At 44.1% G+C, this 24701-nt stretch overlaps 2 pseudogenes; both read right to left on the bottom strand.

Annotated features, from left to right (window-relative positions):
• Positions 1–2116: 2116 nt before the first annotated feature.
• Positions 2117–5717, bottom strand: LOC121150801 (annotated as a pseudogene).
• A 14891-nt stretch (positions 5718–20608) lies between these two features.
• On the bottom strand, positions 20609–21000 carry LOC121150574 (annotated as a pseudogene).
• Positions 21001–24701: the final 3701 nt, after the last annotated feature.

The following is a 24701-nucleotide window of genomic DNA, read 5'->3' as shown; positions in this document are numbered from 1 at the left end:
AGCCAGGGCATTCAAGTTTGGACCCATCCTGTGTTTAGCATGTTCTCGCTCTCTCTGGGCCTCATAAACTCAAACGTCCCAGACACGGTATATTCCCTGGCATACAAAGGCCAGGAAACCGGTCTTCTCGATTGCTCCTCCAGCCAGCTTGACCCCAATGGAAGACTTGTAATCTATCCCAGAATCCTGGCAAAGCACCGTGGAAAGGAAATGAGTGAAAACAAAGACATATGAGCAAAGGGTCAAGTTGCCAGAAGTCTTTGAACAGGAGAATCAAAGACTCGGGGAGGAGTTAATCGCCTCTGGGAGGGCACCGGGGGCTCTTGAGCAGGGCCCCCGGGGCAGCTGGTGGGGGACTGCAAAGCCACCCTCCACCCACACGCACGCCCACATGGAACATCTGTTCACACCCAGGGAAGTGCAGGGAACTTTTGTTTTCCTTAACTGAAGAAAGAAGCAGGCATTTGGCTGGTGGGAGGGAGGGGGCAGCTAGGGAAGTAAGTCAGTTGCAAAGCTTGGATTGGCACCTTCCAGTCCAGATTTCCCACTTTGACAGCACAAGTGATGTTCAGACTTTGGCCTGTCAGCGTTCATGAGAGGCCTTTGTCAAGTAGAGTCGTACCTGGGTCCAGGTGGCACAAAGTTGGGTGGAAGAGCCGTCTCGGTTAGGGTTCAGAGAAGGAGAGATGCTGTGACAGGAAATAAGAGATGCATTTCAGGAATCAGGACCAAGCAGGACCTGCACCTGTCTTCATCACCTCCGATCTCCATGTTCTGGCTGATCTGCAGGAGACAAAGCTCCCTTTCAGCACATGTATTTGGCCATGAGTTGTAGAAGCAACAGATCTGGTAGGCGGCACCCCAGTCAGAGATCAGTGACACACAAGTTGCCATGGTGACCACACTGACCAAAAGAGAGGGGATATGTGGTCCCACCTCCCAAGTATCTTGCAAGATGCATCTTGTTCGTAATGCTAACCTAGCCCAAGAAAAGGAATTCTGTGAAACATCTTATTAACCTGACATAGGCTTAAGACATAAGACCTACAACCAAAATGGCTTCCTATTGGCAGCTCCTAAGGCTGATGCCATTGAGCTAGCGCTTCAGTAGCCTTGACACCTTGGCATCAATGCTATACCTCTCCCACTGGAACCTTCAAACAGAAAAATTAAAGGTGGCTCTGGTAGCTTCCCAGAGTACATAACAGAAGGCATGAATTGGGAAGGAAACGATGAACTTGGCAGATTGCTTTGTGTGCCTCTTGGGGGATTCCCTCAGATAACTAGGGGTATCCTTTGGGCAGGTAGAGAGTTACAGACTGATCCCACTGTAATGTGCATGTAAATGGATTGGTGATCCCATCTTGTATTTGGAAATGGAGATGTCTGGACAAGCTGGTGACACAAGTCAGTAGCATCTAGTGAAAATTTCATGAACTCCCTGCCTCTCTCCTCTCCTGTTCACAAGTATCAGTCACGCCACACCACTTGTCAGTCTCAGAACAGACTACACCATGACACGCTTTGGAACCTACGAATTTGTTGAAAAGCTCTCCACCTACCCCCAGTTCTCCTCACTCCGTTTGCTTGAATAACAGCAGAATCAGATTTCAAGTCTCAGGTGAGCCATCCCTCTTCCTGAGTTAAGGGAGCATTCATGTATCCTGTCTATCGGCAGCACCCTGTTCTTAGCTCTTCCAAGGCCTCTATATTTAACACCCCCTTCTTTAAGCAGCCTTATTGATCTACAGGAAGATGTTTCTATTTAAATGGAACAATTTGACACGTTCTGATATAGATGTACACCTGTGAAATCATCAACACAATCATGAATCCATCACCCCTGAAAGCTTCTGTAGGACTCCTGGTGATCTCTTTTTCTTGTCTTCTCTAGTTATGTCTGCCTGCGGCCATGGATCCACTTTGCATCACTCTCTACCAGCTTTCCTATTCTAAACTTTTTATTTAACGAAATAACATAACATTCACTCTTTTTTTTTTTTACCTGCTTTCTTGCATTCACAGCATAATTCTTTTGAGATTCACCCTTTTTTTTTAATTACTGCGGCTGCTGCTATTTAATGTTTATTTCATAATTAGAGCTTCACTCTACAATCTAGCAAAACTTGGAGGAAATGTGAAACCCAAAGGACTTCAGCAAGACAATTAAAGATGATACGACATTGTGAGCAGGTTGGGTGGAAGTAGTGCTCTTCTGGGAAATAGAAGGAATAGTCTGGTGAGTAAGATAAAGCATAAGCCACATTTCATAGAGTTGGTCACACCCAGCTATGGTGATCTTGCTGTCCCTGCCATTCCCTAACCCAAAGAACTCTGGGACTTCTAGAATTTTCATGTCTTCTTTTATCCGGCCAAAGACCACATGCTTGCCATCCAACCATTCAGTATTGGCAGTGTGGATAAAACCTGGGTTGGGTACAGAATTTATTGGGACCTGTACGCTGTAGGACATTCTTCTTGTCAAGTTTTTCCCCATAGATGACCTTGCCACTAGTGCCATTACGTTGTGGAAAGTTGTAGCCCTGGTACACAAACCACAGAACAATTGGAATCTTTACAACTTAATCGTTTCTAGCCATTTCTCAATGAAAAAAAAAAAGTCCTTAAAACACATAGGTAGGCATATATATGTGTGTGTATATATATGTGTATATATGTGTGTATATGTGTGTATATGTGTGTATATATGTGTGTATATATATATATATGTAATTGGAGAGTAATGCAGTGGTTCAATCAGCTAATCCTCTGCATATAAGCACCAACATACCACGTGGATGCAGGTTCATGGCTGCCTCACTTCCCTTTCAGATGCCCACTTACAGTGGGAAAGCAGTGCAGGATGGCCCAAAACCTTGGACCCTGCGTTCACATGGGAGCTCTGGAAGAGCTCCTGGCTCCTGGTTTTAGATCAGCTGGGTTCCAGCTGTTGCGACCATGTGGGGAGTAAGCTAGAAGATGAAAGACTTCTCTGCTTTTGTCTCTTCTCTCTGTAAATCTTCCTTTCCAATAAAAATAAATAAAATTTTTAAAATACATGTGTGTATATATGGAACCACCCAGGTGCCAAAAAGGGGCATATTGTCAGAGTGGTGCCTTAGAATCTTATAATCTTTGTGTACTCTTTTTATTTTTTTTTAATGTAACAGGCATTTTTGGACTCACACTAAGGTAGAAAGCTGTAATTAAGAACTTTCAAATTGTGGTCTGGTGCAATAGCCTAGCAGATAAAGTCCTCGTCTTGCATGCTCCAGGATCCCATTTGGGTGCCTGTTCTAATCTAGGCACCCCAGTTTCTCATCCAGCTCCCTGCTTGTGGCCTGGGAAAGCAGTTGAGGACGGCCCAAATCCTTGGGACCCTGTGCCCACATGGGCGACCCGGAAGAGGCTCTGGGCTCCTGACTTCAGATCAGCACAGCTCCAGCCATTGCGGCCACTTGCAAAGTGAATCAATGGACAGAAGATCTTCCTCTGTGTCTCTCCTCCTCTCTCTATATCTGACTTTCCAATTTAAAAAAAAAAAAAAGCTTCTCAAATTGGACCTCAAAAATATACACTCTGAAGCAGCAGATTAGGACAAAATTAAACAAGTTGCCCAGTCTGTCTTTGAGTTCTAGAAGAGTAAGGACATCTTCTATAGAAGTTAGGAAGCTCACTAGATTTCAAGTTCAAATTTACTCACTTCCTCAGTTGAGAATTTAGTATAAAACTGATCCTGGGCCAATAATCAATGAGGTTCTTGGAAAACGCAAAGTTATTAATGCCACAAGAAATTCATGATAAAAAAATGTTAGCTAAATCCACAATTAAATTCTTTGAAATCCACAAGGAGACCTCTACTGTAAGACAAAAGATAGAACACATCGTACATGCAAGATTAGACTTTCAAGTGCTTGAAGGAATAGAATGACAATTAGAAACAGAATTATAAGAAATGTTATGCACTATTTAAAATCATCCAATATCTGGTAAATAAAGAGAAGCCTATGGCAAGATGTGATAATGAACAGTCTATAGAGGTTTGCAAGGGCAAGATTAGCAAGCTTGACGTCACAGAGATATGCAAATCTAGCATCTGGTATCTAGGAATGACAGAATCTGACGGACATTAACAGGCCTTTAGTCACTGTAGCAAATGCCAGAATCAAATATCACATAACCATGTCCTCTGCAGCAACACCAAGGAAGTGGAAACCTACAAGAAAGAGATAATTCCCTCAAATTCTCATGCAATTTGTGAGCCAAGAAAAGAATCTGAATAAATATCAGACAATAATTTATAGTTATATATTATGAAGACCCCAAATATCAATCTATGGACATCACAACTTAGGCAGTATTTAGAAAAAAGTATTTAGAATGCATGTAGAAAGGGTATTAGTGATTTATGCATCCAACTAGAAAAGCAGCAGGAAAAAAGAAAAGAACAAAGCAAATTCTCTCATATCAAAACAGAATGACAATGTAATTATCGAGATCAGTAGAGAGATTAGAATATATAAGAAACAAGATAAAAATGAATAAAGCTAAAAGTCATTCTTTCAAAAATAATTGACAAATCTCTGACAGGCAGAGTGAAACAGTGATAGATTTTAAAACTCCAGGCATATGTATGATTACCAATGAGGAAATGTAAAAAAAAAAAAAAATCTACTCAGAAATTGGTGGAGATTTTCAAAAATCATAATACTATGAATATTTTAACATTTAAAGATGCAGTACTATGGAAAGATCAAATATCCTAGAAAAACATAAATTATTAAAGCAATCCGGGAAAATACTTACCATTTGAACAGCTCTATCATTAATAAAGAAACTAATACATCAAAACGCACCAGGGGCAGGATGTTAGCCTAGTGGTTCATTTGTTCACTGGCATACTTGGGTTCAATAGCTGGCTCTGGATCCCAAGTCCAGTTTTCTGCTAATGGTGAATCTGGGAGGCGGTGGGGGGGTGGGGGGGCGATGCCTCAAGCGCCCGGGGTTCCTGCTACCCTAATGGGGCAGCATTCTCAGCTTCATGATCCAGCCCCAACCCAACCCAGCAGTGGTGAACATTTGAGGAGTGAGGGAACAAACAGATGGGAATTCACTTTCTGCCCATCTCCTCCCCCATTCTGGCATTGTTTCGAAGAAGAAAGAGATTTCCCACATTGGCTTTCGAGGATAATATACTAATAAAATCACAAGTTAAATCAATAATATGAAATAATTCAGTAAAAGGAAACTTACAGAAGCAGATATCACATAGGATAATAAATTTCCCTTCACGGGGAATTTTTTTGCTGGATTCATTGAAGTGTAATTGAGAACATGCTACATACTGAGGTGCACAAGATGATTCATGAAATAATCAAAACAAGTCAGTTAACACTCTCATCATCATCTCCCTTAAATACCCTATTGTTTGCGTATGGTGAGGACACTTAAGATCATATTCCCACCAAACTTCAAAGGTCTGACCTGATGTGGCCATCCAAGCATACAATAGAGCATCAGAACTTACCCACTAGATGATAAAAGTCTATACTCTCTGACAATCCCTCTTCCTTTCCCTACAGCCTCCAGCAGCCACCACTCTGTGTCCAGGGCTCACCCTTTTTAGATCTCACATAGAAATCTAAGAAAGTTGTACAGTATTTGTCTTCCTTCCTCTGACTTATTTCAGTTACCATGATGCCCTCTAGTCCATCCATTTTGTCCAGGTGACAGCTAGGTGCCAAGGGATACAACTAATTAAACTGCTGATTCTGACAATGACTTCTCATGTCGGAACCCTGGATTGAGTTCTGGATTTGCATCTCCAAACCAGCTCCCTGCTATTGTACCTAGAAAAGCAGAAGATGTTATTTCAAATACTTGGGCCTCTACCACTCACATGGGAGGTTCAGATGGGGTTCCTGGCCTCTGGCATCAGCCTGGCCCAGTGCTGACCACCACTGTGGCCATTTGAGAAGTGACCCAGCAGACAGAAGATTTCTGTGTGTGTGTGTGTGTCTCCTTCCATTCCATATTTCTGTATTTCTTCCATATCAAACACATACACACACACACACACACACACACATACATATATACATATACATAATATATATATATTAAACGCTAGGATTGCCATCTTTTTAAACGCTCAATAATAATGCATTATACACACACTCTATTTTCTTTATCAATTCAGCTGTTGATGGACATTTGGTTTGTTTTCATTATTTGCCTATAGTGAATGATGAACATATCTGATTTGGGTATTAGGGTCACAAAGGTTAAAGCTGCCACCTGCAATGCAAGCATTCCCACTGTGTGCCAATTTTTATCCCAGTTGCACAACTTCTGATCTAGACCCCATTAATGGCCTGGGAAAAGCAGCAGAAAATGGCCCAAGTGCTGAGGCCCCTGCAAGCCAGGTGGGAGATACAGATGATGTTCCTGGCTCTTAGGTTTGGCCTGGCCAAGCACTGGGCACTGTGGTGATCTGGAGAGTGGACCAGCAGATAGATGATGATGATGATGTGTGTGTATCTGTGTGTATCCTTTCTCTTAAACTCTGCCTTTCAAACACATACATAAATATTTTCTAAAAATATCTGATTTTATATATTTGCCCAGATGTGGGATTGCTGGATGATATGTTTTTCTACTTAATTCAATTTTTATTTATCTATTCAAGAAACAGACCAAAAGAGGGAGAAAGAGAACCAGGACAGGGCTGAATCAAAGTCAGGAATCAGGAATTCAACCTAGGTCTCCCACACTGGTGGCAGGAATCCAATCATCTGAGCCATCACTGCTGTCTCTAGAGTCAGCAGTAACAGCTAGCTGGAGTTAGGGGTCAGAGCCAGGAATCAAAGCCAAGTACTGTAACTCTCGATATGGGCTTCTTAGCTAGCACCTTAATCAGTGAGCCAAGCACCTGTTCTACTGTTAATTACGATGATCCTCCATATTGGTCTCCATTATAACCATACCAACTTCCCTTCTCACCATCAGTGCATAAAGCTTGCTTTTTCTCCACATCCTCACCTATATTTCTGAGCTGTGTCACCTTTTGGATAACAGTCCGCCTAACAAATCTAAGGTGATATCTATGGCGTAATGAATCAAAACATTGAGCACCTTCTCAAATTCCAATTGGCTAACGGAATTATGTATGTCTTCTTTGAAAATATGTCTATTCAGCTCACAAATATTGTTTCTAATCTAAGTGGATTTAAAACCTCAATATACAAAATGTACAAAAATAAAACTGTAAAACTAATGAAATAAGACAAATTAGGGAAAAAAGAAGTAAATTTCAAGCCATGGAAAGAGCAAAGGAAAAAAAAAAAGGCCACAGAAGAAAATGAAACATAAAGTTAATTTGAAAACAAAGTCATAGTATTATCATTTATGGATACCTAAACTAGTAACAAAAACAGAGAAACATACATGAGAATGACAGATCAAGTTCACGCGAGCATTTATCTCTGATGAAGGAGGGAGAAAGAAGGAAAACATGAGACAACAGATGGGTAGATAACTCCTCATGCTTTAAGCAAATCTAAAAAGAATATGGCAAAACAATAGCCATTGTTTGAACTTTGAGACAGATGCAATGTGTCTGTTACATTCATTCCTCTACTCACCTTTTTTTTTTTAAGGTTTACTAATGTATTTGAAAAGCAATGCTACAAAAGGAGAAAAAGGGAAAGAAGGAGAGGGAGAAAGAGAGCTTCCATCTGCTGGAAGGTTCACTGCCTAAATACCCACATAGCCAGTCTGGCTAGGATAAAGCCAGGAGCCTGGTGCTCCAACCTGGTAACAGGGGTTTGATACTTTGGCCTTCCCCCTCTGCTTTCCCAGGCGCGTTGGCAGGAAACTACACCAGAAGCAGAACTGCCAGGAATTGAATAGGTACTGTTGTATGGGAAAATGGCTAAACTTGCTGCATCACAATGCCAGCCCTAATCACTTATACTAAGGAATTAACATGTTTCTGACCTAGGACAGTGAGAAACCTCTTCTCAGATATCCCACCAGCCTAGTCTCCACATCTTCCCAACACTATGTAACTAACATGTGACACAAACAGGACCAACGCAGCTCCACTCCACATTCCTATCTGCTCTTTCTAGAAACTGCCTATGGCTGCCTTTCTGGGCAAACATTCAAGTGATTTCCACTCTAAAGTGTTCTATGGATTTACTAAACCAACAAGAAGTCAGGGGAGAACCTTAAATCACTGTCTTTGCAAGCTACTATTTTTTGCTAGTACCAAGAGCTTATCCCAACATAAAATCAATGAGGGAAGGGGAAGTTTGGGAGTGAAAATCAAGCACTTTTATTCCTTGGAAGTACACCGCATTACTCCTGCAGGCTGGGGGTCAGCAGGAGCACGGGGAATTTCTCGGCTGCCTGCTTACCTGAGAAAGCACACTCAGGCAAAGGTGTCCCACCTGCAGCTGCTAAGTCAGGAAGGGGAGAAGCAACAGCTCTGGGCAGAGGCACCAAGAGCAGAGTGATGGAAGGATGGTTCTAGAGGGTACCCCCAACATTCTCTAGGGCAGCAGTTTTCAACTGCAATGATGGGGGAGCAGTGGAGGATGGGGGAAGGCAATGTGGGATACAGTAGACTTAACCCTAAGATTCTAATGCAATTGGTCTGAAGTAGGTTGCCAGTATCATTTACAAGCACACCAGGTAATTCTCATTCTCAGTTTCTGCACAAAGGACCAAGAGAAGTAACTTGGAAGGACTATTAAAAGCAGTTGTTTTCTCGGGCCCAGCGCGGTGGCACAAGTGGTTAAGGTCCTCACCTTGCACACACAGGATCCCACATGGGCGCTGGTTCTATCCCGGCAGCCCCGCTTCCCTTCCAGCTCCCCGCCTGTGGCCCAGGAAAGCAGTCGAGGACAACCCAAGGCTTTGGGACCCTGCACACGCGTGGGAGACCCGGAAGAGGCTCCTGGCTTCGGATCGGCATAGCATCGGCCATTGCGCTCACTTGGGGAGTGAATCATTGGACAGAAGATCTTCCTCTCTGTCTCTCCTCTCTGTATATCAGCCTTTCCAATAAAAAAATAATAAAAATAAATCTTTAAAAAAAAAAAAAAAAGAAGTCGTTTTCTCAAGAGCTAGCCCAAGCAGAATGAAATGAGATAATTCAGGCTCTCCACCCAACTCTGTAACCTTCTATATGACCTGGAGTCAGTAACTTAATCTGACTCCACTTCTATGTTCTCACTTGGACCATGGGGACAATTCTACCCATTCCACAGCAATGGTAGCAATTGGAAAGACACGTGCAAAAGAATGCCCAGTGCTTGGCTATCATCGCAACCCAGGAATGGCTCATCTGTGGTCAAGTCCATCCTTGTGGTCACATTTTCAGAATCATAGAGGAGCCACTGCCTTAAGTGACTCATACAGTTCCATTCACACTCAAGAAGAAAAGTGTTTGCTCAGAGCACCTACCTGGTTCTCTGTGGATCAAACATTGATCTTTGGCTTCAGTAGCAAGTCCTAAAGCAGCCAAGCCTTAGTTACTCATGGCAATGGAAAAGAATAATGAAAAAGTAACCCAAAGTCTCCCTGTTTGAGACTTGAAATGCATCCCAGGCTCTGGCTTCTCTCACAAACCAGCAGTTTGCGCATTTGGTTACAGTATAGCAGGTGTTCATTTAAAATATAGACAAGAGAAGGAATGGATGGGGAGAAGCAAAGGAAGAAGGTAAAATGCCAAATTTCAAGTCTCTCATCTTTCGTGCTTAGTCCATATGCTCATTCCAGAATCTCTAAGACACAGCTCCTCCCATTTTCCTTGGGTAGTGACTGCGATACTGTGGATTTTATCGCAACCATCCACGAGGTCTGTCTGCAGCTGTCTAGGATCTGGCACAATGAGAAAGAGAAATGAAAATGTCAACACCCTCTCTAGAACTCTTCTACCAACTATGGACTTTACAAGAGACAGACAAGGCTCACGTGCTGTGTCTGTATTTAAACATGTTAAAGATTACACACTACTTGCAAACCAGAAGAAAGCCATAGTCACTTTGCTATTGGAAATAGAAGACATTCTTCCACAACTGCTCACAGCCCTTAAGCACCCACCCATCAATCCCAGTTTAAAAAGGGGAACATCCAAAATATGGAAAGTTGCCATCTCATCTGCTTTTGGAAGTGTTACTAGACAATTCTTAAGAAAAAAAAAATGTCATCTCTTCATTAATTGGCAATACAAAGGAAATTAATTTTAAAAGCTTCACACATATCTCTACTGTCCCATACTCTTACTGATCAATATAATTACCTACATGCTCCTAGACACAAATTCTAGAGCTAGACAGAATTCTCAGCATGAATATTGGCTGAAATGTGCTTCAATGAATGCTTATTTTAATGAGTCATTGCTGCTTGTCATGAAATCTCCTGCATTTTTTTACAGAAACCCTCAAATCTAACTTGCCAGACCTCCCTTGCAGCACAGAACACTGAAAATATGAATCTTCAGAACAAAGAATACCAGAACAATGCTTTACAAGCAAAACACATTCAACATCACAGCGAGCAGCACCATATAGATCACTGCCTGATACAGACTGTGGGAAGAGGACTGACAGCAGCTTGTCATGGGCCTGAGGAACAAGACACACCTATTTTGTAACTGCCAAGTCCCAAATGGGTAGAAACCACACAGCTGGAGGCTGGAGGCTGGAGGCTGATGCAAAAAAAGAAAGAAAGAAAAGGCAATTTATGCAAACTAAGATGGAAAAGATGAATCAAAATAGGCTGCTCTTTATTTGTATGGTGTTTGGGGCTGTAATATTTTCCTCATAACTGAAAATCTGTAGTCATACTGTGTGTGGGGGAGGCATAATCACCAAAACCAGCCTGATACGCACCACACTTTCCATTAGGTAGAGAACATGCTTTGTAGCTCTGAACACTATTTTCTCACCAAGTCACTGGTTGCCTTTCTCATTTTGCCTTTTACCACTTGGCCACAGTCTCTGGGCTTGGATTATGTCTGTGGGATTTGCACAAGAGGTCAGGTGGCCTGCCCTCTGAATGGTCATACAGCTATGTATGGCCCTTCCAAAACAGGCTAAGATGATGCAGCCAGGAGATAAGATACTACTTGACTTTCAAGTTGTTTTTCTCCCACCCAGACAAGACAAGTGACCTGAACACCACCCCTACCCCACCAGCCCTGCCTATGCAGAGTAGGTCTGACAAGCTGCTTACCATCACCGTACTTACCATCACTCCAACACTCCACCCTTTTTTCAGAGTTCAGGGCCCCTTATCTACATTCCCTCTGAGCCCTGCACCTGCTTCTGCCATTAAAAATCAATGGGATGCTATGGAGATAATATGTTTGTATGTTGAGCTTGCATCATTTCTTAAATATCTCTGTATCACCATGTGTAAAAATTTGAGTGGCAGCTACTAGGGGGTTAAGCAGACTTACGTCCTTGATGAATCTTTCTGCCATCAAAGAAAAGTCCAAAAAGCAAACTGAGATCTGAGAGGACTTGGGGAAATCCCATGCAGTCCACCATCTGGGAAGGAGATCTCACTCCTGAAGACCACCAGCACTGTTTTCTACCCAGAAGCAGGCCTTTGTTCTGAGTGAGGGAAAACTGGGTCCATTCTAGCGCCACTTTGTTGATCTGCCTTTGTTCTTCTCTTCACTTTGAAGACTGAGGATGCTTGGCCTGATACACACAACACCGTGATAGTGAAAACAATTTTGCGGCCAGACCTAACTGGGCAACACACGATGCTGAACAGGTCCCTCTCCTCTCTAGTTGTCACTTTACAACCACCAAAATGGCTGCAATACAAAGGAAAACAATAGGAGACATCACTGTAGCTCCCCTTTAATGCACCTGGGAAGGCAACAGAACACGTCTTCAAATTCTTTGGCCCTTGCACTAACTTGGGAAACTCTGATGAAACTCTTGGCTCCTAGTGTTGGACTGATCCAGCCTCAGTCATTTCAGTCATTTTGAGAGAGAATCAGCAAATGAAAGATCTCTCTTTCTCTCTCACTGTTACTTTTACATATTTAAATAAATCTTTAAAGAAGGTAAGAGCCAATGTTGTGGCTTGGTGGATAAGGACTCCACCTGTACACACCAGCATCCCATATGGCACAGGCTTGTGTCCCAGAGCTTTAGTTCTGACCCAGCTCCCTGCTAATGGTCTGGAAAAAGCAGCAGAAGATGGCTCAAGTCATTGGGCCCCTGCATTCCATGTGAGAGACCCAACAAAGATCCTGGCTTTGTCCTAGTCCAGCCTTGGCTGCTGTGGCCTTCTGGGAAGTGAACCAACAGATGAAAGAGCTCTCTATTTCTCTAACTTTCAAATAAATAAATATTTTTTATTATACTATATATTTTTTATTATAATCAACTAAATAAATAAGTAGCAAGTATTGGCAAGGATGTGGAAAGTCATTGTATACATCGCTGGTGAGAATGTAAAATGATGCGATGGCTTTGGAAAATTGGCAGCAGTTTCTCAAAAAAGTTAAACTTAAGTCACCCACATGACTCAGAAATTCCACTCCTAGGAATGTCACCAACTGGGTAAAAATCTTTCTCACAGTTCTGGAGATTGACTAGGTAAAATCAAAGAGCTTCATCCAGTGAGGGTCTTCTTGCTGCATCGTTAACATGGCAAAAGGCAAGCAACCATGCAGAAGAAAGAGAGAAGACAGTCTTTCATAAAATCCCCACTCCTGAGATAACAGCTTTCGTGCATTTACAGGCAGTACCCACAGAACCTAATCATTTATTAAAAGGCTCACTTCTCGACACTACTCTGATGGCAATGGAATTTCAACGTGAATTTTAGAGCAGCCATATCCATACCCAAGAAAACACACCTATTCAGAAAAAATGTTACGCATACATTTTCATAGCAGCATGCCTTCTAAGAGCCAATCAATGAAAGCTACTCAAGGTCCATTGAGGGATGAATGATACTGCAGCATACTATTGAACCCCTAAATGGATCAAGTGGGGATACACACTCTATCATGTATGATCCCTAACAATGTTGTGCTCAGGGAAAGAAAGAATGAGGCCTGTGTGTTTCTTGGTTATAAGGTCTCTTTGGGGAGTGATGAAATGTTTTGTAACCAGAAAGAGGCGACAGTTGCTCAAGACTACAAAACGGCACACTTCATAGTGGCTGGTATTAGGTCATAAAACTAAAGCTGAAGAAAAATGTTTCATTTTTAATTTAATCTGGATTCTATTTGTCTTTGTACCAATATTCATAAAATATAATTTATACATTATGCATTTTATATATATATAATATACATGCAGACACAGATTATTAATGGAAAAGGAGTCCTTGAAAGTTCTCACAGAGAGTTGCAGGGTGGGTTATTTATATATGTAATATACAGACAGACATAGATGTTTAATGGGAAAGAAGTCCTTGAATGCCCCTACGGAGAGTTGCAGGGTGGCTTTCCCACAGGGAGGGAGGTGATCCTTTGCAGCAGACTCACTTTGTCACCTGGCTCTGACATGGCATGGCAAAGGGAAAGCAGCAACCTATCCACCTTGTTTGGAAACCATTTTCAGGGATTAGCAGAGTTCTGGGTCCTAAAATAGCAGGTCCAAGTGAGAACAGTAGAAACATGATTGTGTTCATATGGCTTTATTTTAGCACCAGTCAGGAGTGGCCTTCAGGATTGTAAGTCATAATAGTGACTAAGTTTTTATTCTGCCACATGCTCTACCCGTGAGTCGGCCTCTGCAAGCCATGAGATTCAGCAAGCTGATGACACCATTGGCAAAGGTAAGAACCAAGGAATCACAAATCACAGTTTATGTGTCTGACTTTTCCCACCAGGCTTTGTGGCCTTCTGAGAAGCGAGTGTTTCATTCTTAAAAGCATTTCAGCTCTAAGCAGACTCTAAATGTTGTGCCTGCCCCTCAGGCTCAGTCTCTGAACACACTCTGGGATGCCTCAAGTGAACATGTGGGCAGCACCTGCTACAGAACTCTGTAGATAATCTCGTAGAAAGATGGGCCCTAAACACTTTTGCAGATGATAGAGAGGAGCACAAATAAGATAAAAGAAAGCTGTGGGCTGTGGTTGGGGACACTTTCTTTCCTCAGCCTGCAACCATCCCTGATCGATTCTGCTTAAGAACTGACAGTTAATCATGGTCTGATCTCATTAGCTGCTGCAGGGTTTAAATGTATTAGTATGTTAGAGAAAGCAGGCTTAGCTTCAAACAGCAAAGGCATAGGGGAATGACCCTCACACATTTGGCTCTTTCTGGAAAGCCTTATGTAGACCAGTGAGCTCAAAATTCACTTGAATCAAGGCTGGGAAGGGGGTGCTGTGAATCTGAGTGCAAGGGTACCCTGTTGGAAAGCAGGTCAAGACAGGAGGGAAGCCTATAGATCTGATTATTTAGCCAAGAGCCTCCTTCCAGGCCAGCACCTGCAGCGACTTGGCTACTGAGATTGACCTTTCACAGTCCATGCCCAATTACCCTGTTAAACAAACAGAGCCCCAGGCATCTCTCTGGATACTGCATTTTATCATTTTCTGGCTGTCTACACCGTCGCCAAGAAAGCTGTCCTATTGAAAAATTGCTGGGCTGTGAGAGAAATCAGTGGAAGGTGCATATTTGCAAACAGTACCTCTAATATTCATTATTTTTTCCCAGAAGGGATAAAGCCAGCTCCACCGCCACAAGATAAAAATGGCTTCGACTGCCTTCGACTGCTGTGGCTGTCATTTCAATGACAAATGTATTTTTCTTTGCTGCCCCCAGCAACTCTCTTGACACACTCTGAAAAGTAAGAGGGCTCTTAATTGCTAAGCCCACCACCTCTCCCAGAAGAGCTAAATGCTAGCACTGCACATATTCAATTTTTTTTTATTTGCTTGCAAGGCAGAGCAAAGTGGGGGGAGGGAGGCGGGAAAACAGATGAAGAGAGAGACTGCTTGCTGATTCACTCCCCTAATGGCCACAATAGCCAGAATTGAGTGATGACAAAGCCAGGGGCCCAGAACTCCATCCAGATCTCCCACATGGGTGACAGGGCCGAAGAGCTTGAATCATTATGTATCTTCTACCTTCCCAGACATATTAACAGAAGTAGAAGCATCAGAATTAGAAGTAGAGCATCTGGAATTAAGTCATTGGGGCAGCAAGTTCTTAGGGGAGCCGGCTACTCCAAGAATGGACCAAGTGCAAGCTTTCGCAAGTAGAGGTCTAAGTGGGTTGTGCAAAGACCTTAGCCTCGATCCATCCATGCTCTCCTTACACAGATCCCTGCCGTGTCCACCCTCCACCGCCATTTCCTTCCTGCTGCATGAGAGAGTGTCTCAGAACAGGGAATTTGATTACTGGGTGAGATAACCAAGCTTATTCAGGAAGAGAAGGCAGATACTGGCTGGCCATACCTCTTCCTGGCTGGGGCAGACATCACTAACCTATCATGTTGCTTGCTCTTTTTGAGTCTAGATGCAGCCTTAGATGTCCCTCAGTTCAACATTTCAGACAGCCATGGAAAGAGTATATACACTGGGTCAGTTCCACTTTTTGTCTATCCTCATCTCACATTCAACTATTGTTTATTTCTTGCCTACATGCTTAAAATTGCATGTTATATTGTTCTTTATTTTCATCTTTTTTCCCTCTCAACTTCATTGAGAGATCCATATGCCCTAAAACCAATTCTTTTCTTGAAGAAAAAAAGAGAAAGATTTGTTTTATTTATTTAAGAGGCAGAATTACAAAGTGGAGAGGAGCGAGAGAGAGATCTTCCATCTAGGCTTCCTCCTCATATGTCCACAATGTCTGGGGATGGGCCAGGCCAAAGCCAGGAGCTTCCTCTGGGGCTCCCCTGTGGGTACAAGGACCCAAGCACTTGAGCCATCTTCCACCGATTTCTCAGGTACATAAGCAGGGAGTTGGATCAGAAGTGGAGCAGCTGAGACTCAAATGGGTACCCATTTGGAATGCCAGCACTGCAGGCAGCAGCTTAATGTGCTATACCACAAGCACCAGCCCCCCAAACTGACCTTTGTAAACATGCAGAATTCAGAGGATTTTAGTTTATTCCCAAGCTTGTGTAACCGTCACCACTAATTTCAGCACATTTTCATTATCCCTACAAGACACTCCAAATACCCCGGCTATCACTCTGCCCTCCTCTCTTCTTCCACTTAATCAGCAACCAGTCCTCAATTTTTTTGCCTCTTCAGATTTGCACATTTTCAACATTTTGTGTAAATAGACTCCTAGGAGAACACTTCAAAGAGTTTGTGGAAAATGGGATTAAAAGATGTTTATTTTGGTGTAAAAAAAATTGAAATCCACGCATAGTTTTCATATAATACATACTTCCCATGAACTTCTCAAAAACCCCTGGTACACGTGTGGTCTTTTGTGTCTCCACACGGCCCAGGTTGTCTCCCCTCTGATGTGAAAGCAGAGCAAAGCATGACTGCCATGCTGATGCTGTCCTAAGCCCTGTGTCTACTGGCAGAACTTGAGGCTGCCTCCCAGCAACTTCTCACACCCCACCCCAGCACTTCCGCCTTTGTAGGGCCCCATACCCTGCTGCTCCTGCTGCTGACGTGCTCTCAGCACTGCAGGAGACCCAGAGCACCCAAAGGGCCAGACTGTGAGTGGGTGGTGCTGTCTTCCCTGCGTCATGCCAAGTCTGCCTTGGGTCTTTGGGTCCTGGGCATGGCACTCGCCCAGTTGTCAGATCCACCAGCCTCAGTGCAGCCCACCCTCGTGGCCCTGTTGCTTTGATCCCGGGCCAGGCTTGTTGGCCTGGTTTCTGTCTCACTGAGAACTCTTCTCCCCAGAGGATTTTTTACGCACAAAGGCCAAGTACCACCAGAGCCAATCCCCAGGGCGGGGGCTACTAAGTGCTACCCAATAGCAAAGATCGACTTTGCTTCCACTCTTTCCATGGCTTTAGAGGCAGCTCAGAGAAACTAGACATGTGCCTTTGTCGCTTTGCCTGGCTCCTCCTCCCTGATCTGTTCCCAGAAAACTCCCGCCTGTTCCCTGAGCCTGTCCAGCTGGAGGGGTGAGAAAGACAGACCGTCTGTCACATCCTGCAAAGGGACTTCCAGCAAGCGGGTGGAGAGACTGCCTTTGAGAAAAGGACCACACAACGGGGCCTCAGGGAATTCACATCTTCTGCATGTGATTAAGTGGCCTATGCGGTGAAAGGGAGGGCTGAGAGCTGGAGAAGGCCCAGGATGGGAGGCTACAAGGTACAAGACTGTTCCAAGGCAAGTGAGTCACTAGGATGAGGAGGTCCAGGGTTGTTGGGGCTGGATGGCCACCACTGCTTTGGTCTTGACTGACCATTCTCCTTTTCTGGAGACCCTCACCCTTGACTTGAACTTCTACTATGTACGTGAATGAATCTTCCCACATGCAGCTGTTGGACCCTTCTTAGAAACCTAAGACATCAAGCAGGAGCTTAAAGCATTCTGTTGTTCATTCATTCATTCACCCACTCATTCATTCATTCACCCACTCATTCATTCATTCACATATTTTGATGCAAGCCCAAGTTGCACTCAGCCCATCTAGGTCCTCCTGCACCTGTAGAAACAAGCCAGGCATGACTCTCAAGGAACATAAGGCCCAGAAAGGACAACAGGATGATAGTGCAATACATGGGACCTTGTAAGAGCACAGAGGAAGGTGGGGTCAGTGCTACTAGGGTTCTAGGTGTTGGGATGGCCTAAGAGAGAGAGAGAGAGAGAGAGTAGTGTTTTTCTCAGGCTACCACAATAAAATGACAGGTTGAGTGGGTTACACAGCTGGAATGTATTTTCTCATATTTCTGAGAGTCAGAAGTCGAAGACCAACTCAGTAATAGGCTGGTAGCTTCTGAGGTCTCCCTCCTTGATTTGCAGGTGGTGTATTTTTCCCTCAGTGTCAGAATCCCTCCAGTGTCTCCATGAGTGCCCAAATCCCCTCTTTTATTACAAGGATAATAATGATGAGATGGGGGTGCAACACAGCCTAAAAGCCTCAGGAAGTTCTGGAAAGCTCTAGATCAAGACACCAGCATCCTGGCTGTCTGGTAAGACTCTGGTCTCCAGTGCCACAATGGCACCCTGAATGCTGTGCCTCCCAAAGCTGAGGGACATTGTATATGCACAAAGCAGAAGGGTGAAAGGAGCAGGAGGACTCCATCAAGCCCCTGGACCAGAGCACCAAGTCACACTCATGAGAGAGATCAGAGCCCTATCATCTAGTCACTTCTTCAAGCCTCCATCTCTTCTAATTGCTATCTTGTTGATCATCAGGTCTCAACATCTAAATTTGGGAGGGGACACTATCACAGCATGGCTGATCCTCCTACTTCCAGATACAGTCATGGTTTGAGGTACTGGGGATTAGGGATTAAGGGGACCAATGCATCTTTCAAGGTGAGATTATTTTGGTGTTGTACCCTGGTATCAGAACCTGAATAGCCAGATAGGCAAACAGGGAATTATTCTTATGTCAAACCTAGCACAGCAAAGACCCCAAGATATTGAACTCCTCTGTCCTTCAAGGAGTAGTAAGAGGTTCTAACAGGTAGAAGCACTGGAAAGAAGTCTAACGGAATCACATCAAGAAAAAATAGTAGTGAAGACCTTAGGTTCTGGAATTGCTCAAGAGGAGCTGACTGTTGGACAGATTAAATAAAAAAAAAAGCTTATTAAACACAGAGTGTTTGTAAGTATTTGTCATGATCACACATGATCACAAGCTCTTTCTGATTTCTCATCTTCTGCACACACCAAACCCTTCAGTGATTATCTACTAGTTCTTTTTTTTTTTCCTAATTTATTAGTTTTCCTTACTTACTTGAAAGGTAGACAGAGAGGGGAAAGAGATCTCCATCCACTGCTTAGCTCCCTAACTGGGCTCGGCCAGTCAAGAGCCTAGAACCCAATCCAATCTCCTATGTTGGTGGCAGAGTCATCACCTGTTGCCCTCCAGAGTGTCATTATCAGGAAGCTGGAATCAAAGCACAGCAGCCAGGATTCTAGCCAAACTCCCCAGTATGAGCATCTCAAGCAGCAACTTCACCTCAATACCACCCATCCCACTCCTACATTCCTTTTTTATATAAAATAAGTTTTAAGAAGTCATCACGGGGCAGCAGCTTGAGGGTGAGAACCTTGAAGTCACTGAGTCATCAAGTTTGAACTGGGTTAGTTCTCTGTTCAGTGTTTTGTGGAGAAAAGAACATTCTAAGGCAGGCTTCTGTTTAGAGCAGAGTTCGCAACTCCTTTGGGAATGCTCCTTCATGAAGACAATGAGCCCACCTCACAGGATGCTGGAGAGTGGGTTGCAGCGCAGTTGCAGCCCTCTCTGCTCCAAACCCCTGAAGGCACAACACTCAGAACAGAACTGGTAGCTAAATCAAAGCAAGAGGGACAGAAATGACTTAAAAGACCTCCCAGAAAGTAAGTGTCTGAAGGCCCTGGAGGATGTTTTTCACATGAGTTCTCTTGAGAAAGGCTCTGCAGCTTGCCTTTAAGTTTCCTTGAACCTGTAACCAAAGGCTTAACCATCTGGATGCTCTTCCAGTTTCTGGGAGAGGAGAGGTTGGAGTTGTGAACTTGAGGCTGGAAGAACCAAGACTTGGGTCTGACTTTGTCTGCTCTAACCTGTGCAACTTCAGTAGCATCGGCAGCCGCCAAAGCAGTTGGAGCAGTCCTTTCCTTCACCTTGAATATCAGGAGCAGGAGACTCTAAGCAGACCCAGTGGTCCTAGAAATGAGTTTCCATAAGACACAGGAAAGTCACTCAACTGAATACGCCTGGATGCCTCAAAGTGCACATCCTAGACACCTCCCAGGAAAATGAGGTCACTGGCTTCTGGGGTGTATATAAAAGATTGTTTCCATAATTCCCAAGCTATGTGCAATAAAAACATCTGGCTGTTGGTGGGATACAGCTACCACTAGACTCTCCAGGATGGGCCTTGGGTGTATCGGTGATTCCAAATGCTCCCCAGGTGGTTCCAATACCCAGACAGGATTACCAAGCACAGTTTATAAACCCATCTGTCTAAATGGGTTGTTTTATTCATTCAAGTAAAACACACCCTCCATAAGGCAGGGAGTCAAATCCTCTCACTTAATCAATAAGAGCCCAAGGTGCCAAAATGATGTGTATACAGGCACATCTGGGTTGCTTATTAAAGAGATTGTGTGTGTGTGTGTGTTTGCCCGCGCGCGCACACACGCTGTTTTGAAGGGACAAAAAGAGAAATTTAAAAATTACTATTAATTCCCTCACTTGTCCCTGTGTGGGTCTAAGACCCTTGAGTCAAAGAATGAGACTAATTATCAACTTTATTAAATGTCCCAATAGTTCTTTTTTTTTTTTAAACACTGAACATTTTATTGAATCTCAGCCATCATCAAGCGCAAAGGCGTGCGGTCTTAGAGCTGGGTGTCCCCGCAGCTCCTGCCGGGGGCCCGCGGCGGCCATGGCACTAAGTCTCCAGTGGGCCGGCTCTTCAGGAAGTTGGCCTGGGCTCCTGGGTCCGTGCCAGCAGCCCAGGGCTCAACTCCACCCCGGGCGCTAGCTGACCCCGCAGGCCCGGACCATGAGCAGCTGCAGCAGGATGCCGAACCACAGCTCGCACGCCTGCTCGGCCAGCTTCTGGCACAGCAGCTTCTCGAAGACGAACTTGAGGCTGAGCACCGTGATCACCCAGAAGAGGTGCAGCAGGGCCAGCCGAGACGCTCGCCGTCCTGGAACAGGCGCACCACCCCGATGGTGGTGAAGTAAGCGCTCATCCCGTCAGCCTCGAACAGCGGCGTGAAGGCCGCCCACCACGACAGGCCGCGCGCCAGCACGTCCACTCGCAGCACCAGCAGCACGAAGAACACCAGCAGGGCCAGCAGGTGCATAAAGACCTTTAAGGGCGCGAAACTCAGCCACTGCACCAGCTCCCGCAGCGAGAACAGCATGACCGCGCTCCCGCCTCGGGTGGCCCACCCACCAGCCTCTATGCCCCAATAGTCTTACCAGTAACCAGTAACTATAAAACACATGGCAGAGAACAGGGGCACCCAGAAGCCAACGGTTACCGCTGGGGAGATGTGGAAAGACATGCCACGAAATTCAGAATAAGGACTGGGATTCACTGCCACCTTGGCTACACTTCTACTTAATTCTATTAATTACTGACTGGCCTCTTCAATTCATGGATTCTATATTTTAATCTTGAAATCACAAAACAAAAGCAATACTTGTGACAAGGTTATTACAGCAATAAATCCTCCAGCTCTTGCTCCTATAACTAGTTCTGTTGTAGGGTTTTTTGACCCCAAATACGGCAGCAACCTCAATTCTTGTCTCACAGGAAAGAAGAATTTTCGTGCGGACACAGTTCGGTTTTAAAGCAAGATTTATTAGAAAAGTTGAGAAAGGAGACTCCCGTCCTAGAGACGGGAGGGGGCTTTGAAATCCTCTGCCATCGTTACAGGAGGAAAAGCAAGAGAGAAAAACCCTAGTCCTCTGACATAGTGGCAGGAGGAAAAGTGAAAAACAAGACCCCGTATTAATTGTGGGGAAAGCATCTTTCTTTTTTTTTTTAAAGATTTACTTTTTATTTTCTTTATTGGAAAGGCAGATATACAGACAGGAAGAACTTCCATCCGATGATTCACTCCCCAAGTGAGCCCAACGGCCGATGCTATGCTGATCCAAAGCCAGGATCCGGGTCTCCCACGTGGGTGCAGGGTCCCAATGCTTTGGGCCGTCCTTGACTGCTTTCCCAGGCCACAGGCAGGGAGCTGGATGGAAAGCGGGGCTGTCAGAATTAGAACCGGCACCCATATGGGATCCCGGCCGTGCAAGGTGAGGACCTTAACCACTGCGCCACTGCGCCGGGCCCAGGGAAAGCATCTTTTAAGGGTTCCCCCTCAAAGATATTTCTCCATAAACAAAAGAGAATTCCTGGTTTCCATGGTACCTGGCCTTGGGACAAAAGGCCAGGAAGGTGTCACTGGCCAACTTCCTTGGTCCCTTTCTAATGATAAAGAGGCCAGTCTGAAGCCCTCCCCCTTGGCAATGACCAGAGATAGATCAGGCTGATGCTTCAGGTGGGGAATTGATATGTTGATGTCGCCCTTGTCTCTTGGGGAAGCATGTTCCTGATATGTTAAAATATGCACTTGTCGGCCTGGCAGCGTGGCCTAGCGGCTACAGTCCTCACCTTGAACGCCCCGGGATCCCATATGGGCGCAGGTTCTAATCCCGGCAGCTCCACTTCCCATCCAGCTCCCTGCTTGTGGCATGGGAAAGCAGTCGAGGACGGCCCAAAGCCTTGGGACCCTGCACCCCTGTGGGAAACCCAACTCTGAACAACTTGCCGATATTATTTCGTGAGCGGGCGGTTGGTGGTCATCATCTAACACATCTTTGATTCTGTAAAATGATTTTTGTTCTTCTTGTCCTTACAGTCCAAAGCCAAGGCCCATCCAAACAGAATTAATTTAGCAGAACTTACTTTGGAATTTAGTGCTGCCTGAGTTTTGGCTGTCAAAGTGACCTCATCAGAGTCCATTGCATCCTCAATGTGTAACCTATAACAAAGACCTCTAAACAATCAACACATAACCAAGTCCCACACACACTGCTCCTCTTCTGTCCTGTGCCAGAACCAAGCAGCATTTTCCTGTCAAACCAGACTCCACGTCAAGGAAGTCAATCTAAAGTAGAATCATCAGTGTACCCAAATACTTAGTCATAAGGCTGTGTGGCTCATGTCACTGTTTATAAATGAACAAAATGGAAACAATATAAATTTCTAAAATAAATACATATTGCAAGTGGTCCCTAACCTCTGATGCTTTGCATTAGGATTTTTCTACTTTACAATGGTGTGAAAGCAGACTCATACACTCTTCTATTTTTCACATGGTTTCATTTGACTTTTTGTTTGTTTATTTGTTTGTTTTACAATTCTACGAGGAAAGCTTGTCCAGTCCATTTCACAGATGGTGGAGATGAGTTTCAGGCAGGTTGAGGAAATTGTCGTGGGCACACAGAGCTGATAGAATGGAGCTGAAACTCAGACCTAGTCTGTAATGAATCTAAAACCAAGACTGCACTCCTCCATGGGAATCCTTGCTGGCCATGATAACTGCTCTTTTGGGCCTCTTATCCTTTGTCACTTACATTTTCCCCAACATCCTTTTCACCTCTGTATTAGCACATGCCCACATGTGCTGCTCTCTCTCTCTCTCCCTTCCTCCCATATGTTGCAGTCCAGCTGCCTATTACTCCCTTTGGCCCACAGTACCACATCACAGTTGTAAAATAACTTACTCTGTAGCAGGAAAGGGTCCAATCACAGCTCATATAATTGGCAAAAGAGCATCATTCATCACAGTTATCCTGGGATTGGCGATTGCCAGAGCAATTACATTTGATGGACATTTTCCTGTTTGTTTCAGCCCTAGTTCCATCACAGTCCTTACGGATCCCAGTGGATTCACTAAGACATTTTACAAATCACCAAATACCTGCATTAAGGACGGTTAGTAGTAGTCAAGAAGTAGAAACCACTGTGTGAGGCTAAAATAGGTTGCATAAAATGAAATTTTAGCATGACAGAGTAAAAAACAGATGATGTTTCTCCCTTCCAAGTCATCCAATGAGCCCTGTGTTGCATGGAGGAAACATACATCCTACAAACCTGAAAAAATCATGTGCCTAGAGTCTTATTGCCCTGCTCCTTACATCAATAAGGGCACACTGAGTGCCCATTTTCTCTGGCATTAAGGAGGCAGTTGATGGTTTTGAAGAAAAACATTCCCCCCTGTTGGGTTGGTGAGATAAACAAGAAGGGTCAGTTTTTACAACATAAGTTAAATAATTGGGTTTCTGGTCGAATCTATATGCTTCCCACCACAGCAGTAAAGATGGAAATAACTAAATAATAGCGTAGACTCTTGCACTAGATTAGAATGCAAGAGAATTTTAGAGGAAGGATATCTAGTTCCAGAATACATTCTGGTACGCACCTGTTATCTCTGACTCACAGATCTGCACAAAGTTTTGGTGACATAAGCTTTTTTTATAACATTAAAAAGTAGGTGATTTTACTTTTAAAATTTCTCATGTTCTAGCTTTTCTTTTGTAAAAAGACAATATTGAGCCAGCTTTAAAGGACCAGGAGTTGGCTGGAGCTGAGATAGTCTGCCCCTGTTCCACCCCACATCTACTGCCTCCCTAGAGCCAGAGGGTGCCTACCCATGCCGCTCATGTCTGTTTTATTCACACAGAGCATTGACAGAGTAGGCCCAAAGCCATGCATTCAACTCATTCAATAGATATGTATTGAGACACAGACTCTGTGTCAGGTAAACCAAAATTCTGGTCCTGTGAGATTTACCTAAAAATGAGAGACAGTAAGCAAAAACAGGAAAACACAAAGTATGATAAATGGTAATTTAAACTATGGAGAAATCTTAAGTAGGCAAAGGGTAAGAAGATTGGCACAGTTACAATTTTTAAAAGGATGCGGAGGAAAGACTTTTAAAGAAGCTGAGTGGTAGCAAAGCACAAGCTGGGAGGGGAGAGGGAGAATGAGAGAAGAGAATGAGAGCTAGCCAAACGCTGGATGTAAGGGAGAGTATTCCAGGTGAGAAAAGTGGGACAC

This window comes from Ochotona curzoniae, unplaced genomic scaffold (genome assembly GCF_017591425.1).
Source record: "Ochotona curzoniae isolate NIBS_2020 unplaced genomic scaffold, NIBS_Ocur_1.0 contig_2210, whole genome shotgun sequence".
In the NCBI taxonomy this organism is placed as follows: Eukaryota; Metazoa; Chordata; class Mammalia; order Lagomorpha; family Ochotonidae; genus Ochotona; species Ochotona curzoniae.
Note: the sequence above shows the minus strand (reverse complement) of the source record. Positions and strands in the feature narration are given on the sequence as shown.